Raw genomic sequence first — 16,889 nt, 5'->3', positions numbered from 1 at the left:
GTGAGAAGCCAGTAAAGTGCTGAAATATGCATTCAGTGTCATAACTTTGGTGAAAGCAAGAGCTTAAACTACGCTATTTTCCATTCTTTATGGGTAGATGGCTACCATGATTCACTTCCATTGGACATGTGAGTACATTGGTTGTCTCATTGTAACATTCATCATCACATTGTGGAGCTAGATGGAAAATGGCTTATCATACTGTGTGATTGGCCAACATTTTTGACCAACTGACTGATATTAATGTTCCCTTGAAGGGTTAAGCAATGATACCGTCTTTCTAAGTGAGAAAGTGCTTGCATTTAAGAGAGAACTTGGACTTTGGAAAACCCAGATGAAGAAGGGTAACTGTGAGGTGTTTTTTTGTCTGAATGATTTCGTGCAGGAAAATGAGTTGGATGTTGGAAAAATTAGTAGATTCGGCATAGTACATATCCAAAACTTTAATCATCAATTTGAGGATAAATTTCCAGAACCTTCCTCCTTAGTATGTCTGGATCCAAAATCCTTTTGATAGAATCATAACAGACCATGTGTCAACAGAAGAAGAGGAGGAACTAACAGAACTCTGAAGTGATGGAACACTTTGAAATGAATTTAAATCGAAGTCTCCTGAAAATTTTTGGGTGTAGACTCCAAACGAATTTCCTAGTATAGTATATCAAGAAGTGCAGTGGACGCATTATTACCCTTCACTTCAACTTGCATCTGTGAATCAACATTTTCCACACTGGCATTAATCAGGATGAAACATTGGTCTTGACTGTAGCTGGAAGGGAATCTGATAATTGGTTTTCCAAAGATCCAAACAATAATTTATCTAATTTCTTCATAAATTCAAGCATACATGTCACACTAAATGTGCAAATGTCAGAAAAATTTCCAGATTTTGATCAGGGTACAGTATTACATTTGCTTATTTCCCTTTTGGATTATCAGTTGAAGTATGGGAATTTAAATATTGACAATTGTATCAGCATTTGTACATTGTAATTTTTCTATTAAAACACTCTATGCGAGTTGAAAGCAATATAGATGGAAACAGTTAAGCCTTAACTAACTGATTTGTGAGCTAATTTAATAAGAAAATGGGTATTGAAATATAAATATTTGCTCAGCTGTGATTATTTATAAAGTAGTTGTAATATATGATTGCAAGTTCTCATGGTGAAATGAATTAATAAAATGTTCTCAGCCTCTAACTGCATGGTTAATTGTTAACTTTCACTACCTTTGAATAACACAAATGTATGACAAATTTGTGAAAACATTTTAACCCTGATGTGCTCAAAGACATCTCTCTCATCATTATTATTATTATTATTATTATTATATTTTTTATTGTTGTAATGAACAGTTGCGATAAGTAGACAGAAAAGTAGAAGTGATCCACAAAACTATGGTCCAGTATCCTTAACACATTTGTTGTACTCCCCAGGGGGCTCACCTCTCTTTCATGAGTTCGTGCTTGGCTCCCACGGGGCCCCAACCTTTGCAGCACCTTTTCCAATTCCGTGTTGCATGTCTATCCTTCTGCTATCCTTTTCCCCGCCCTTGGGAACATTCTGGGGTGTTTTTGGGACACTGTTCTGCATTTTCAATAGCTGACATAAGAACAGTCTCACCACTGTTTCTCATTTCTTTTTTCCTTTCTTCATTCACCTTCTCCTCTCCTTCCTCTGCTTCAGTGTTTGAGAGGCTCCTCTTTTTCTTCTTCCTCTCTGTGCACTCTTGAAGTGTGGCCCACGTGTCTGACACATAATAGATGACTGGGTGATGCATAATTCCCAGCCCCCGGTTAACAGGGACTCAGATGGATAGAGCGTCTGCCATGTAAGCAGTAGATCCCGGGTTCGAGTCCCGGTCGGGGCACACATTTTCAACATGTCCCCAATGAAGTACATCAACGCCTTTTTGCAGCTAGGGTGTCTATTTAATTAGATTCCAAAGTGATGCAGAGATGGGCAACATGTTCTAAATGTTCAGAAAAGTAAAATTTTGCACTTCACAAAATGAAAAAATGTAGTATCAAACAATGGAAAATCCAGGACGGAATGTAATAATATTATCAGGAGGAAAGTTGCTACTGACCATATAGCAAAGATGCTCAGCAACTTCTCATAAAAATGTAGTATCCTATGACTGTAATATTAGTGAGTCACTGTTGGAATCGACCAACTCATACAAGTACCTGGGTGTAACACTTTGTAGGGGTATGAAATGGAATAACCATATAGGCACAGTCACAGGTAAAGCAGATGGTAGACATTGGTTTATTGGTAGAATACTGGGACAGTGCGATCAGTCAACAAAAGGAGATCGCTTACAAATGACTTATTTGACCAGTTCTAGAATATTGCTAATGTGTGTGGGACTGATATCAGATAGGACTAACAGCGAATATTGATTGTATACATAGTAGGGCAGCATGAATAGTCACAAGTTTGTTTAATCCACGGGAGAGTGTCATAGAAATACTGAAGTAACTGAATGGGAAGACTTTTGAAGAGAGATGTAAACTACCCCGAGAAAGTCTGCTAGCGAGTTTGCTGAACCTCCTTTAAATGATTACTGTAGGAATATACTGTAACTCCCTTTGTATTGCTCACTTAGAGATCATGAGGATGGTTTTTGAATAATTACTGCACGCATTGAGGCATTCAAACTATCATTCTTCCTGCACTCCGTATGTGAATAGAACATGAAGAAACCCTAATAACTGGCACAATGGGACGTACCCTCTGCCATGCACCTCTCACTGGTTTGTAGAGTATAGGTGTAGATGTAGATACAGATGTAGAAGTAAACAGGTATCATAGAATGATTCCATGACAAGTATGAAAAGTGCTTAGGAAGTAGGAAGGAAAGAAAAGTAGATGGTTGGTGGGGCATGCCAAAATAATATGTTTCAGAAGGGAGGTATGGTGGAAAAAGTTTCAGAACCTCTGCCTTAAAGTACTGAAATTATCATGCCTAAATGCTTCAAACATTCTCAAATGTGTCAGTCATAGATCCTGGAGCTGACAGGGTGCATCTCCTCTTTCCTGATGAGGCAACAGTTTGTTGCGAAAGCTTGAATTTCGTGTGTATGTTTGTGTGTCTATCGACCTGCCAGCACTTTCGTTCGGTAAGTCACATCATCTGTGTTTATATATATATCACCGTTGTCTCTTCTTACTACATGGAATGAATAAGCCAGTAAAGCTACACAGATGAATGATTCCTGTGATTTTGTTCCATACATGAAGGTCACTTTTGAGCCTTTTTGGTAATATATTTGGTGAACTCTCCATTCAGTTATTATTTTCAACTAACTTATATTGTGTGCTTCTGGTAAACATACATACTTGTATTTTACATAGAGAGTGGTTCTGATTTCCAAGTCCATTTGTTTTTTACGCAGAGACTTCAGAAAGTCTAATTGCACATGTTGTCCCAACTTAAGACCATTGCACAGCAAGAGCGGTGCATTGTCAGAAGAAAGTACAAGTTCTGGATTTCCTGCAGACACAGTTCTATTCTGGTACAGGTAATACACGCATCACAGTGTGTGAGTAAGATGGCCTAGCAACTGGAAGCATACTCCAAAGGAGTAGTAAGCAGCACCGTATGATTCATATGGACAAAATGTCTAAATTGAACATGAAGTCACCATGAAATTTTGGAGATTTGTGGATCAAATGCAATGTCATGTCCAGCCGTAGTGAAATGGTGCCAACAATTTGCCAAAGACCACACAGATGTGGGTTTTGTTTACCTGGAAGAAAGACAATCAACATTGAGCACAGGTGACATTGTCCAGGCAATCAAAGAACTGATTTGCAGCAGTCACAAAGTAACTATTGTGAACATTGCTCAGCTGATGTGCACCTCAATAGGCAGTGCTCCTTCCTTTGTTTGAGATCATTAGTAGTGTCAAAAATTGTGCTGTTGTCATCACTGCCCCCTGCACAGAAAGGCACAAGGTTGGTATTGTCTTTGGACTTCCTTAAATGTTACTCTGTGGAAGGCTGATTTCATAAGCCATATCATTGTAGGTGAATGTAGGTCCATCATTCCACAAGTGCAACAGAGGGAATGTACATGGAATGCAGACAAGTGTCCTCACCTCCGTGGAAGAAATGCGAAGTTGCACCATCAGCAGGGAAGATCATAGCCATTGGTCTCTCCGACTGTGAAATAGATGGGTAAATAGAGTTTCTGGCAAAGAGCATAACCTTAAAGCTGATTCATACTGTACAACACTGGCATGGCTTCACAACGCAATAAAGAATGAGAAATGTGTAAAATTAAGCTGTCAGATTTTTCTCTGTGTGACAATGCAGCACCCAACACCATATGCATAACGCAAATTTTGCGTCAACATTTTAGTGGGAGGTTTGAAATTGCTCATCATACAGTCATCATACACTGCAATTTCCATGTTTGTGGTAAGCCAAAAGAACATAGGGGGGAGGAAGGGGGGTGGGGGAGATTTTCTAATGATCAGGATGTCATTTATCTCTGTCGCATTGAAGTAGCCAAGGGCACAAACATCTGTTGTAAGTTTAGCCATAGTTGCAATGAAGGTAATGTCACAGCTGAACAAATAACACAAAATATTTTTGTGTTGTAATTTCGTTTGAGATGTGATAAGACATTTCAGCCTGCCTTCAGAAATAATTCCCAAAGGTCTACAAACCTACATTAAAGTGAGGAAGCTTTTCAACTATGTCTAGTAAGCATAGCACTTTTTTCCTTTCCTTTCCTTTCTTTTGTTCTTCTTGTTGTTGTTCTCCTTTTCCTCCATCTGAGAGAGAATGTAGTGACTTATTCCTTCAGAGTGAGAGATGTGTACAAACGTAAAACCTGGCGTGGGAAAGTGATATGTGGAACAATTTCTGCCTCAGATTGTGTACTTGGTTAAAAGAACTGTGGTGATAGGTAGGTTTTTGTTACACTTGGGAAGTTGAGATAAATTTTATGATGCAGTGCTTCTTTTTATCAATAATTGATTTTAATTAGTTCTTGAAGTCTACAACTTCATGTAATGTTTGTCAATAGAAGTTGCTTCACTGTTTTATAAAAGAGTTCAAAATTAAGATTTTTCTATATTATATAAGGGATTTTTCCCCACCAGTCTTCTTGAGATTTATTTTTCACTTCTATACATTTGTAATATGATTTCAAGACATAACAAAAAGTGTAGATCAAGTATTTTAGGATTCCCTGCCTCAGTTGGTAAAATGCGGAACATTATAGGATCACTTTGTTGTCTGTCTGTCTGTCTGTCTGTCCAACTGTTAAAATCCTTTCTCTCAGCAACAGGTAGACATATATCAAATTGAAATTTAAGTCACATAATAAGGCCTATGTCCCTTTACGGTGTAAAAAATTGAAGTTTCTATGTCAGTTCAGCCAAAGATATGGTCATTATTTCACATATTTTGATACCTGGAAACTCACTCATCAAATCCTATAGGGTATGGGAGACTTCGGCCAACTGGGCCACTTTTTTAAGAAAATTGATCTGAATCATTATCTATGTAACTTACCTTCATTAAATTTTATTGGAATCTATGTAACTTACCTTCATTAAATTTTTGGGGAAGTCCGGGTTACATGTTTTTTTTTTTTTTTTTTTTAGAATGACGTGTGCAAGGACTCTATATTACTTTCAATATTTGTGAGATATGAGCTAGTCAATTCATTCACAAAGTGACCTCTTAACCTAACCAGTAAGGTTAACTGGCCCGAGCTAGTAAGGTTAACTGGCCTGGCCAGTAAAATCAGTGTAAGTGCATTGAATAAATTAAAATTTAACTTTAAGACACTGTAAAGATGCACTGTAACAACATTTAGTTGTTATCTCTTGATACATCAAATATAACTGATCGAAATTTTAAATAAGAATGGTCTCAGTGAAGGCTGTATCCATACATCGACATTGAAATAAATCTTTTCTTAAAGTCTTTCATTTGATTCTTTAAGGGGATGAGGAAGTTTTGTAATAATATCAGCAGTAGCAACACATGCATTTTCATCCATTATGGAAAATCTATTGGAAGGTATGTGTCACTTGCAGAAAGCCACTTGAACATCAGAATGTAGAGACTGCTTTACAGCAGCTATGAAATTGCAATTCGTTCCAGGAACAGCCTGATTCTTGTAATACCAAATGAGCACTTCCATCCGTTGATGCATCTGGTTCTTATAGTGTAGGTTTATTTTTTATTTTTGATATTTTTTTTTTATTTTGTGACAGAGGCATCTTCTTATATGTAGGCTTCATAGGGGAACTTGTAAAAATAAGAGATCCTCCTTTCACTCAGCCACCAGTATCTCTTTTTCTAGGACTGTACAGTGGGAATGGAAGCAAGGCTTCAGGAGGCACAAATAATTCTGCTTGGAGTCCTGGTTCATGAGAACAAGAGGGAATGAGATAACCAGCAGAGGTACCTGAAGCTAAAGGGGCTGGATCAGTATCAGACACCAGAGGAGGTGGAGGAGCTGGACCTGGACCTGTAGCAGGGACATTAGTACTTCCTAAAACAACTCTTTCATTCTCAGATGCCTTGAAAAAAAAAAAACAGTATTTCTGTAGCTTTGAAACCTTTGTGCTGGTATTAGAGGGAGTGAAAGCAGATGGAAATGCTTCACCCACTAAGCCCACTATGTCACAGATACAAAGTTCTGACAAGGATTATTTGATAGCCACCTGTCAAAAGCTTTGTTGTAGTAGGACTTGAAATTTCAGCAAACAGCAATTTCACAAGGTTATAGTTTATAGCTGCAGTGTGGTGGTATCTTTAATAAAAGTGTACCATTTTCTTTGGCAAATGTTATTGTCCTTACTGACGTGACTTTTATGATTGTCAGCGATAAGTAATTTAGGCTTTTCTTTGCTTGGTCATTTGTCTGACACATGGCATCTGAAAGTAAAAACTTATAATTCAACTAAAATAGTTCTAAAATATGCTTTATAACAGTTTGTACAATTTGTGATATGTAAAATGTTTTTGAAATTAAAAATATCTGTTAATCACAAAAGTAAATAATTATATTGGGATTAACTTGACCAGCCCACATAACCTACCTGCCTTAGTGCCCAGTTAAGCTAACCACACATTTTTCTTTCTGAGTCACTAAAATATTGCTTCGTTTTCGATTAACCCTAGTTAAACAATCTTCTATAAAGAGAAAACACTAAAATTTCTTGTGGTGTATTGGTTTCTCTAATGCTCTTCTTGACGTAACAAATGAACAATAAACAAAATGAGTGGGGAAAAAGCATATCAATTCTCTAGCTATTCTTTTTCCCCTCTGAAGAGGAACATGTCTGGGATGTTTTTGGGAATGTGTTTTGCACTTTTCAGTAGCCTGAAATCAGAACAGTATCTCCACTGTTTTTCATTCCTTTTTTCTTTCTTCATTCCCCTTCTCCCATCCTTCATCTGCTTCAGCGTTTGAGGTTCCTCTTTTTCTTCTTCATACCTGTGCACTCCTGAAGGCTGGCCTATGTGTCTCACTCCATCACGATCCTCAGCCCCAGGGACAGATGATGTTCAGCACTTTTCTCTTGTGAGCAAGCACTTTCTCCTTCATACATACAATGGCATCTGGGCAGACAATAAGTTTCCCAGGTGCTGGTGTGAAGCCACTGTCATAACCGTACCCAAACCCTATAAGGGCAAATACCTGCCATGTAGCTACCACCCCATTTCTTTCATGAGCTGTGTTTGCAAGGTGATGGACTATACGATTCATGCCCAGGTGGTATGATGTCTCACACTTTACTAACCACTGCACAATGTGCATTTCAAGCTCACCATTCTGCATTTAACCATCTTGTCACTTCATAAACCCATGTCATGAATGGTTTTACAACTGCTGGAGGACTGGTATCCTCCATACTCTCTACACATGGGGCTTCCGAGGCCGCATGCGGTGTTTCCTTCAGGAATTTTTAAAAGACTAAGTTATTAAGGTAGATATGTGTTCTGCCTTGTCAGACCCCTTTATCCAGGAAAACAGTGTGCCTCAGGGTTCCATCCTGGGAGCGGATCCTCTTTGCTATCACCATTAACCTTATTGTGGCCTGTCTCCTGCCAGGCATCTCCGGCTTCCTTTTCATTGATGGTTTTGCCATCTATTACAGTTCTCTACTGACTTGTCTCCTTGAGCAACATCTTCAGCCTTGTCTCAATCATCTTTACTCGTGGAGCATCGACAATACCTTTCAGTTTTCCACTGAGAAAACTGTTTATATGAATTTCTGGCAGTGCAGTTGCTTTCTTCCACCGTCTTTATATCTTGGGTGTGTTGCTCTCCCATTCATTGAAACTATGAGATTCCTGGGGCTCATGCTTGAAGGAAAGTTTCTTGGTCCTCCCAAGTGTGTTGCTTGTCCACCTGGTGCAGGCAGTCCCTCATTGTCCTACATGTCCTCAGCAGTACTGCCTGGGGAGTGGATCAAACCATCCTTCTCCGTTTGTGCCGGTCACTTGTCCATTCGAAACTAGACTATGAGTGTTTCATTTATGGATCTGCATGTACATCCAACGTACGCTGTCTCAATACAATCCACTATCGTGGCATCCATTTGGCTACTGGTGCCTTTTACACTAGCCCGGTTCAGAGTCTGTATGCAGAAGCTGCCGAACAAGCGCTGTCATACTGCCATAATTTTTTCCTTAGCAGACGCACATGCCATTTGTTTGCCACACCAGGACACCCATTTTATGCCTCCTTCTTCAATGACTCTTTTGATTCCAGTATGGGACATGTCCTCCTTCTCTGTTACCTCCTGGAGTTCTCTTTCGGCTATTGCTCGGACAGCTTAACTTCACGCTACCTGCTACTTTCTCAATGGGGTCGTACCCTTCACCACTTTGGCTTTGTGCAGTAGCCATGCTCACCTTGGACTTTATTCCCTTCCTAAGGACACTACTCCAGACTCACTCTATTGCCCCAAGTTTCTCAACCTTCGCGCAGAACTTCACGATTGTATCTTCGCGTACACTGATGGCTTTTGCATTGACTGTGGTGTTGGGTGCGCCTCCATCATTGGCACTGACAATTTTCGGTATAAGCTTCCAGAACACTGCTTAGTATTTACATGGAGTTTTTTGCCCTGTATCAGGCCATGCTATACATACAAAAAAAACAGGATTTTCAATTGTGTAATCTGCTCCAACTCTCTCAGTGCCCTTCAAAGCCTCTATGTGCTGTACACCTTCCATCCCATAGTGCATCAGGTCTAGGAAAGCTTTCACTTGCTCACTGTGATGTTTATGTGGGTCCTTGGTCACATTGGTTTGACGGGGAACGAGGCTGCTGACACTGCTGCCTAGGCTACAGTCCTCGTACCTTGGCCAGCTAGTTGCTCCATTCCTTCCAGTGATCTCTGTGTTGCTGTATGTCAGTAGGTGATATCACTTTAGCATTACCATTGGTGTACCCTTCATGGGTACAAGTTCTGAGGATTTAAACCTCTCCCAGTGGCTTGGCCAACCTCTTCTCAGCTGTCTTGCCATGAGGAGATCATTTTAGCTAGGTTGTGTATTGAGCACTGTCTTTTTTTCGCAACCACCATTTGTTATGTGGTGATCCCTCGCCACTTTGTGCTCATTGCCCTCAACCTTTGATGGTTCACAATTTCCTGATGGAATGCCCTTTTTTTAACCAAATAGCTTCTTATTTACAGTCGTCATCTGAGTTGTCGGCCATTTTAGCGAATGACGCCTGGGCTGTTGACTGCGTTTTACTTTTTATCCATCGTAGCAAAATGGCAAAGGACATTTAATCTTTAGTTCAGGACATTCTTTGTCTCTCTGCTTACTGAATGGATCTTTATTTAGGTCCCTGTTTTTAGCTGTCTTTTGTTCCATTGATTGGGCTTAATGTGTAGTCGCTTTTAACTCCTTTTTTGTCTTCGATATGACCCAAGGTGTTTTTGCACCCTAAAACCAAACCAAACCAAAACTGTTTCTAAGAGCTTAAGTTGTTCAATTTGAGGATATTCTTGAGCCATCTGGTGGAAGGCACAGGAAAAAACTTTCACTACCATTTCGACAAGCAAGCGCCAATTGAGCTGACCTGCCGAGTTAATCTAACTCTTCCCTGCTTTCCATTGGCATAGAATCATGAAATTTGGTAAGAAGCAAGGTTTTGCAGTAAAATCAAAGAAAAAGACCTGAAAACTGTAAGTTTGTAATTACATCTATGAAGGGGGGGACTTTGTCAATTCGTATCTGACTCTCCGTCCATTCATCCTACTATTAAGACCTGGGAAGACTTATGAAGTTAAAATTTCTGTTACATACTAAGGTTTATAGGTCCTTAGGAGTGCAATAAATGCAAGTTTCTAAGTCAGTACAACGAAACAATATGGCTACGGGCACATATTTTGATACTTACCAAAACAAACTCATCAAAACCTGTAAGGCACTTCCCATTGACCTAGAATTATGAAATTTGGCGAGAAGCAAGATTCAAAGTACAAGTAAAGGAAAACAATCTAAAAATTGTTCTTTGTAATTGTCACATCAAAAAATATTTCTTTTCTCATTTGTTATTCAACATCAGACTTGAAACTAAAACATTCTCGAAAATTTTGGAATCCTTGGGACCAAAATCTTGCCAGTGTCAATGTTTATGACAGGCGATAATGGTAGAGATTCTTAATTCCTGTTATGGATGAACTGTCTATATACATAATTAAGTTTGTACTGAACCCTCGGTGTGAGAGTCCTACTCGTACCTGGCCAGTTTTTTAAAACAGAATTACAGATTCTTGAATAAACAGTCAGTCTTGTTTTATTTCAGGGGCCACCAAAGCTGTAACTCTCTCACAACAAGGCTGTCAATCGGAGATCAAAGAGGTTGACAGTGTTAAATTTCTGGGATTACAACTTGATAATAAATTTAGTTGGGAAGGGCATACCACAGAATTGATTAAGTGCCTAAAAAGTCTGTATTTGCAGTGGGAATGATGTCAGTTGTAGGGGATACAAATATAAAAAAACTTGCATACTTTCCTTACTTTCATTCTGTTATGTCATATGTGATCATATTCTGCAGCAACTCATCAAACCGAGCAAAAGTTTTTCGGGTGCAAAAGTGTGTGATAAGAATCATTTGTGGTGTAAAATCAAGAATATCATTTAGAAACTTGTTCAAGGAACTTTATATGCTAACCACTGTTTCTCAGTATATTTATTTCTTAATGAAATTTGCTGCAAGAAATACATCGCTGTTTCCAACCGATACCTCAATACTAGGAATAAGAACAATCTACATAAAGACGTAAAGTCACTTACCTTGGTCTAAAAAGGGGTCCAATATTCAGGAACACACATTTCCAATAAATTGCCAACAACCTTTAAAACTTGGTTTCAGATAAAGCATGGTTTAAACAGAGTTTGAAAGACTTTTTGATAGGCATCTCCTTCTACTCTATAGATGAATATGAGACTGTTAAGCCAGCTTACGTGAACATGTCTGTTAGATGTCAGTTTTGACAGCACTTGCTCACAACAGTCAAGATTAGGTATTTTGTGTATGATAAATTTATTAATAGTGCATAACAATGTTTCATTCTGACAGTGTGTTAATTCTGTAAATATTAGCTGTTCCAGTTTACTGATTGTATTCACCTATTTCAACAATCTCCTGACAAATGATCGGGGTAGTAAGTATTATATTCAAATGTTTTATGTTTTCATGTAATACTTCCTGACATGTTCCACACCCGCAAGAATCATCTCATTTTTTGGCTCTGTGGAACGAAAACTGAATCTAATCTAATCTGTTAGCAGCACATGATCTTTCTGTACATAACTGCTAATTGGTAGATACAAGCTACATTCAGATAAAACATTTTTATGTATCTATCCATGGAAGGCTCAACAAGTTGTTTGTTCTTCCAGAGTACACTCTAGTGACGACCAAGAACGCGGCACATGTGCATGCACGCGTGCCGAGCTTTCACACGCGTGCGGATCGCTCCCTTTTGACGTCACATGTCCCCCACTACCACACCAGCTGACAGCGCGCACATGCGCGGAACTACGGATATGCCGCATGCGACAGTGCATTCGCGTAAAGAATACCGCTCTGCTAGCATGTGGCTTAGTTTCATATTACAACATTTTATAATATTAAGCTCTGTACAACACGTCATGTTGAGCAATACTGAATCTTTGTTGGCTGTTGGTACACCTACAGAAAAATAACAATAACGCTGTGTTTGAAACTGCATTACACCAACAATATCGTGCTTCTCACAGACACAAGCAGACATTTGTAAAGGCTGCTTGTGTCTGTGTATGTGCGGATGGATATGTGTGTGTGTGCGAGTGTATACCTGTCTTTCCGCTCCGGGGATTGGAATGACTCCTTACCCTCTCCCTTAAAACCCACATCCTTTCGTCTTTCCCTCTCCTTCCCCTCTTTCCTGATGAGGCAACAGTTTGTTGCGAAAGCTTGAATTTCGTGTGTATGTTTGTGTGTCTATCGACCTGCCAGCGCTTTCGTTTGGTGAGTCACATCATCTTTGTTTATATATATATATATATATATATATATATATATATATATATAAAGATGATGTGACTTACCAAATGAAAGTGCTGGCAGGTCGACAGACACACAAACATACACACAAAATTCAAGCTTTCGCAACAAACTGTTGCCTCATCAGGAAAGAGGGGAAGGAGAGGGAAAGACGAAAGGATGTGGGTTTTAAGGGAGAGGATAAGGAGTCATTCCAATCCCGGGAGCGGAAAGACTTACCTTAGGGGGGAAAAAAGGACGGGTATACACTCGCGCGCGCACACACACACACACACATATCCATCCACACATATACCAATGGTATATGTGTGTGTGTGTGTGTGTGTGTGTGTGTGTGTGTGTGTGTGTGTGTGTGTGCGCGAGTGTATACCCGTCCTTTTTTCCCCCTAAGGTAAGTCTTTCCGCTCCCGGGATTGGAATGACTCCTTATCCTCTCCCTTAAAACCCACATCCTTTCGTCTTTCCCTCTCCTTCCCCTCTTTCCTGATGAGGCAACAGTTTGTTGCGAAAGCTTGAATTTTGTGTGTATGTTTGTGTTTGTTTGTGTGTCTGTCGACCTGCCAGCACTTTCATTTGGTAAGTCACATCATCTTTGTTTTTAGATATATTTTTCCTACGTGGAATGTTTCCCTCTATTATAACCATATATATATATATATATATATATATATATATATATATATATATATATATATATATAAAAAGAAAGATGATGGGACTTACCAAACAAAAGCGCTGGCAGGTCGATAGACACACAAAAAAACACAAATATACACACAAAATTCTAGCTTTCGCAACCAACGGTTGCTTCGTCAGGAAAGAGGGAAGGAGAGGGAAAGATGAAAGGATGTGGGTTTTAAGGGAGAGGGTAAGGAGTCATTCCAATCCCGGGAGCGGAAAGACTTACCTTAGGGGGAAAAAAGGACAGGTATACACTCGCACACACACACATATCCATCCACACATACAGACACAAGCAGACATATTTAAAGACAAAGAGTTTGGGCAGAGATGTCAGTCGAGGTGGAAGAGTAGAGGCAAAGAAGTTGTTGAGAGACAGGTGAGGTATGAGTGGCGGCAACTTGAAATTAGCGGAGATTGAGGCCTGGCGGATAACGAGAAGAGAGGATATACTGAAGGGCAAGTTCCCATCTCCGGAGTTCGGATAGGTTGGTGTTGGTGGGAAGTATCCAGATAACCCGGACGGTGTAACACTGTGCCAAGATGTGCTGGCTGTGCACCAAGGCATGTTTAGCCACAGGGTGATCCTCATTACCAACAAACACTGTCTGCCTGTGTCCATTCATGCGAATGGACAGTTTGTTGCTGGTCATTCCCACATAGAATGCATCACAGTGTAGGCAGGTCAGTTGGTAAATCACGTGGGTGCTTTCACACGTGGCTCTGCCTTTGATCGTGTACACCTTCCGGGTTGCAGGACTGGAGTAGGTGGTGGTGGGAGGGTGCATGGGACAGGTTTTGCACCGGGGGCGGTTACAAGGATAGGAGCCAGAGGGTAGGGAAGGTGGTTTGTGGATTTCATAGGGATGAACTAACAGGTTACGAAGGTTAGGTGGACGGCGGAAAGACACTCTTGGCGGAGTGGGGAGGATTTCATGAAGGATGGATCTCATTTCAGGGCAGGATTTGAGGAAGTCGTATCCCTGCTGGAGAGCCACATTCAGAGTCTGGTCCAGTCCCGGAAAGTATCCTGTCACAAGTGGGGCACTTTCGTGGTGGTTCTGTGGGGGATTCTGGGTTTGAGGGGATGAGGAAGTGGCTCTGGTTATTTGCTTCTGTACCAGGCCGGGAGGGTAGTTGCGGGATGCGAAAGCTGTTGTCAGGTTGTTGGTGTAATGTTTCAGGGATTCCGGACTGGAGCAGATTCGTTTGCCACGAAGACCTAGGCTGTAGGGAAGGGACCGTTTGATGTGGAATGGGTGGCAGCTGTCATAATGGAGGTACTGTTGCTTGTTAGTGGGTTTGATGTGGACGGACGTGTGAAGTTGGCCATTGGACAGGTGGAGGTCAACGTCAAGGAAAGTGGCATGGGATTTGGAGTAGGACCAGGTGAATCTGATGGAACCAAAGGAGTTGAGGTTGGAGAGGAAATTCTGGAGTTCTTCTTCACTGTGAGTCCAGATCATGAAGATGTCATCAATAAATCTGTACCAAACTTTGGGTTGGCAGACCTGGGTAACCAAGAAGGCTTCCTCTAAGCGACCCATGAATAGGTTGGCGTACGAGGGGGCCATCCTGGTACCCATGGCTGTTCCCTTTAATTGTTGGTATGTCTGGCCTTCAAAAGTGAAGAAGTTGTGGGTCAGGATGAAGCTGGCTAAGGTAATGAGGAAAGAGGTTTTAGGTAGGGTGGCAGGTGATCGGCGTGAAAGGAAATGCTCCATCGCAGCGAGGCCCTGGACGTGCGGAATATTTGTGTATAGGGAAGTGGCATCAATGGTTACAAGGATGGTTTCCGGGGGTAACAGATTGGGTAAGGATTCCAGGCGTTCAAGGAAGTGGTTGGTGTCTTTGATGAAGGATGGGAGACTGCATGTAATGGGTTGAAGGTGTTGATCTACGTAGGCAGAGATACGTTCTGTGGGGGCTTGGTAACCAGCTACAATGGGGCGGCCGGGATGATTGGGTTTGTGGATTTTAGGAAGAAGGTAGAAGGTTGGGGTGCGGCAGTGAAAAAGAACTCCAGAATTTCCTCTCCAACCTCAACTCCTTTGGTTCCATCAGATTCACCTGGTCCTACTCCAAATCCCATGCCACTTTCCTTGACGTTGACCTCCACCTGTCCAATGGCCAACTTCACACGTCCGTCCACATCAAACCCACTAACAAGCAACAGTACCTCCATTATGACAGCTGCCACCCATTCCACATCAAACGGTCCCTTCCCTACAGCCTAGGTCTTCGTGGCAAACGAATCTGCTCCAGTCCGGAATCCCTGAAACATTACACCAACAACCTGACAACAGCTTTCGCATCCCGCAACTACCCTCCCGGCCTGGTACAGAAGCAAATAACCAGAGCCACTTCCTCATCCCCTCAAACCCAGAATCCCCCACAGAACCACCACGAAAGTGCCCCACTTGTGACAGGATACTTTCCGGGACTGGACCAGACTCTGAATGTGGCTCTCCAGCAGGGATACGACTTCCTCAAATCCTGCCCTGAAATGAGATCCATCCTTCATGAAATCCTCCCCACTCCGCCAAGAGTGTCTTTCCGCCGTCCACCTAACCTTCGTAACCTGTTAGTTCATCCCTATGAAATCCCCAAACCACCTTCCCTACCCTCTGGCTCCTATCCTTGTAACCGCCCCCGGTGCAAAACCTGTCCCATGCACCCTCCCACCACCACCTACTCCAGTCCTGCAACCCGGAAGGTGTACACGATCAAAGGCAGAGCCACGTGTGAAAGCACCCACGTGATTTACCAACTGACCTGCCTACACTGTGATGCATTCTATGTGGGAATGACCAGCAACAAACTGTCCATTCGCATGAATGGACACAGGCAGACAGTGTTTGTTGGTAATGAGGATCACCCTGTGGCTAAACATGCCTTGGTGCACAGCCAGCACATCTTGGCACAGTGTTACACCGTCCGGGTTATCTGGATACTTCCCACCAACACCAACCTATCCGAACTCCGGAGATGGGAACTTGCCCTTCAGTATATCCTCTCTTCTCGTTATCCGCCAGGCCTCAATCTCCGCTAATTTCAAGTTGCCGCCACTCATACCTCACCTGTCTCTCAACAACTTCTTTGCCTCTACTCTTCCACCTCGACTGACATCTCTGCCCAAACTCTTTGTCTTTAAATATGTCTGCTTGTGTCTGTATGTGTGGATGGATATGTGTGTGTGTGCGAGTGTATACCTGTCCTTTTTTCCCCCTAAGGTAAGTCTTTCCGCTCCCGGGATTGGAATGACTCCTTACCCTCTCCCTTAAAACCCACATCCTTTCATCTTTCCCTCTCCTTCCCTCTTTCCTGACGAAGCAACCGTTGGTTGCGAAAGCTAGAATTTTGTGTGTATATTTGTGTTTTTTTGTGTGTCTATCGACCTGCCAGCGCTTTTGTTTGGTAAGTCCCATCATCTTTCTTTTTAGATATATTTTTTCCACGTGGAATGTTTCCCTCTGTTATATATATATATATATATATATATATATATATATATATATATATATATGCAAACAAGGCTTTGTGTGTTCATCTCTGCATTTTATAACAAATTATTTTTAGACCTATACTGAAGAAGCCAGAAATGGAACCCCAAACATTGTTGGTAAATTTTGGATTGCAGCTGAGCAAAATTA

The 16,889-nt window shown here is 41.2% G+C and overlaps 1 protein-coding gene across 2 annotated transcripts in view; it reads left to right on the top strand.

Annotated features, from left to right (window-relative positions):
- Positions 1–16,889, top strand: part of LOC126251918 (N-acetylneuraminate 9-O-acetyltransferase) — a 270,156-nt gene that overhangs the window by 187,379 nt on the left and 65,888 nt on the right. The gene's annotated exons all lie outside the window — the stretch shown is intronic.

The sequence above is a fragment of the Schistocerca nitens genome, chromosome 4 (genome assembly GCF_023898315.1).
Source record: "Schistocerca nitens isolate TAMUIC-IGC-003100 chromosome 4, iqSchNite1.1, whole genome shotgun sequence".
Classification (NCBI taxonomy): domain Eukaryota; kingdom Metazoa; phylum Arthropoda; class Insecta; order Orthoptera; family Acrididae; genus Schistocerca; species Schistocerca nitens.
Note: the sequence above shows the minus strand (reverse complement) of the source record. Positions and strands in the feature narration are given on the sequence as shown.